Here is a 2,685-nt window from a genome sequence, read left to right as displayed (position 1 = left end):
TTTCTAGAAGCCCACTATTTTAGTATTTACTAGGTTATAACCCGTGTATTACACGGAATTGAGTGTTTGAACATGGATATATACAATTTATATTTAACAACGTGTTCACACTAACCTTACTAAATGACTAACGTTAACAAACATAGCTCAACACTTTACATCATACTAATAAACATGATTGTGATCTACTCTTTATATTAGTTTGGCCTCCACAAACTCATTGGGATTGGCTGCTGCTCTGATTTATGCAGTAGACTTTTTTCCTTCTTTCTTTTTTCCCTGAAGGAGGGTAGAGCCTCGGAAAATTTTACTTAACTAAAAATAGAGTACAAATAAATGGCACTAAATAGTGACCTGACTACCAAAAGAGCTTGCCAAACCTATAAATAAAAAATTTAAGAACCTTAACCAAACTTGCAGATTATCAAGATCATACATCCATGGTATAATTAGGTACAAATATTATGTAGCGCTTACCTCAACATTTCGTTTGGTGCCTTTAATTCACTAATTCCACATGTTACGAATGAGTGTTCTTCGCCCATGATCAGAAACAAAATTGCCAACTGGAAGTGTATGGTATTAATGACCTGCCACAAACAAAATAAAAAGAATTCCATACTTCGGTTATAGAAATTTAGCTAAGACGCAGCATAACTGAAAATGCTCAAAATAAACCTCCACTAACTCTGGCAACTGTTGAACACGGACCATACTACTATACTCTCGTTCATAGCATTCAAGGACCTTTACGTTATAAATACATCAAAACATGAATGCAAACACCACTCTAAATTGCTTTTTATGTTATTAAGAAAACCACATAATTCAATATTATACTTATAGTTGTAACAGACTCATACCAAAATATATATAGATACAAATCAAAAGATAAAGTAACCAATGCAGCAAGGTCAATCGCTTAGCATTTCCTTGTACTTTCCAGATATTCACGTGCTTCATAATACAGTGAGAAATAAGGAAAGAAGGTGACGGATATCCACACAAATAGTTATATATAACCGAACAAATTCATATTCCAAATAGTACCTTTCCCCTGCGAACTAATACAACCCTGAAGAATGTGCCATTGCTGCCACCATCACATGTAGCAGTAGTACTCCCCAACACCGAGTTTAAAAATGAAATATTATATATCTTTAGCTATATCAACTACGAAGAACTTTAACGCCACATCTACAAGGCTTGTCAGTCCCAACCCCTCAACTTTATGTGTTTATAAATATGTACAAAAAAGTCACTTTATATAACTTATAATTTCATATGTTCAAATTGTTAAGAGATACAATTTAACACAAACAAAAGTAGAAAAGAGAAATAATCCAATAACACTAAATTCTTGACTGAACTATGGTGAGGAAGTAGCCCAAAAAAGAATCAACACATAGAGACAACATACATGTATTAATTTTAAATTTGCAGTTTCACTATCTAATAAGCAATGTTATATATCATCACATGCCTATCGTAGAATTATCAAATCAGCATCAAAATAATCAGCATAAATATTAGCAACTATCTTTGAGAATACTATAAAAATTATACACATTTAACAATAAAAAAACAACCAAGTACTGAATTAGAGTAACAAAATAGACTAACCCCATTAACTTGAGTTAATTGTTATGCTACATCAACCAATCAAGAGTGAAATTCTTGGTTACATACAAAACAAAATGAACACCAATAGCATGTGTTGACGTACGGTGTTTAATACCTGTACTTGCCTATTGGTGTAGTAAGGTTCAACTTTGTCATTAGATTTCATCATTCTTATAGTATATAGTGTGTTCCTACAAATAATAAACATAGTTTGTAAATACTAATTATATATATATATATGTAAGCTGGAATGGAAGCACACCTATAAGACTTCATTTATACACATTTCTTACCAAAATCTTACTTTGTCCCTTTACCTATCGAATGCTGGCCTGCCAAAACAAAACAAAACAGAGAATCATCATTCTAATATTTATAATGTTGGGTACAGTTTGAGAAGAATAGCTTCAATTAATACTGGAGTAGAACATGAAAACTTTCATAGCTACCATTTCTTGTGTCCTGTCCACATATTATAAAAATAAAAATGGTGAAATCCAATGTTAGTGGAGAAAAGCAAAGCATAGTCGTACCTTGAGTCGAGGGATAACTGGTCGGAGAATTTCAATTTCCCGCGCGTGCGACCGCATCTGATAAGAGAAGTTGAGCAAATGAAGACTAAAATTCATCAAAATTCGTCGGTCGGTTAACCAATTAACCGTCAATGAAATCTAACTACACAAATAGAGTGCCTTCAGACTGTAATCTATATAAAAAGCTGAAATAATCAGCTTGTTGCTTGCTTGCCTTTTGTTTTCATAATTTGAACTATTACACAGCAAATTAAGAACCCTAAAACAATTTTCTTCTAGAAAGGGGAAAACTTGAAAAGCATGATAGCGAGCAAAATTTGTATTGTTCGTCACCAACATACACCACTAACATGTGAAATTAGGTATCAATTTAAAAAAAAAATCAACATTAAATCAAAACATACCTGAATTGAAGCTCCTGTTGGACCCATGATATTATTGAAATCAATATTCAGAAACAATTTCTGCAAATTATCAATTATTATTAATTATTGACAAATTAGGGTTACATGTTCAAATTAAACACTAC

General features: G+C 32.3%; 1 long non-coding RNA gene across 1 annotated transcript; it reads right to left on the bottom strand.

The window, feature by feature from the left end:
* Window positions 1-1,453: 1,453 nt before the first annotated feature.
* LOC143606555 (uncharacterized) lies at window positions 1,454-2,334 on the bottom strand. The gene is made up of 3 exons (XR_013148767.1): window positions 2,157-2,334; window positions 1,917-1,955; window positions 1,454-1,814 (listed from the first exon to the last, which is right to left on the bottom strand). It is a non-coding gene; the product is annotated as an uncharacterized LOC143606555 (long non-coding RNA).
* Between the last annotated feature and the right edge of the window lie 351 nt (window positions 2,335-2,685).

This window comes from Bidens hawaiensis, unplaced genomic scaffold, assembly GCF_021521415.1.
Source record: "Bidens hawaiensis isolate Kalapana, Puna unplaced genomic scaffold, B.hawaiensis_p1.1 tig00075349_1, whole genome shotgun sequence".
NCBI lineage: Eukaryota > Viridiplantae > Streptophyta > Magnoliopsida > Asterales > Asteraceae > Bidens > Bidens hawaiensis.
The sequence above is the reverse complement of the archived record's forward strand: the minus strand, read 5'-3'. Positions and strand labels throughout refer to the sequence as shown.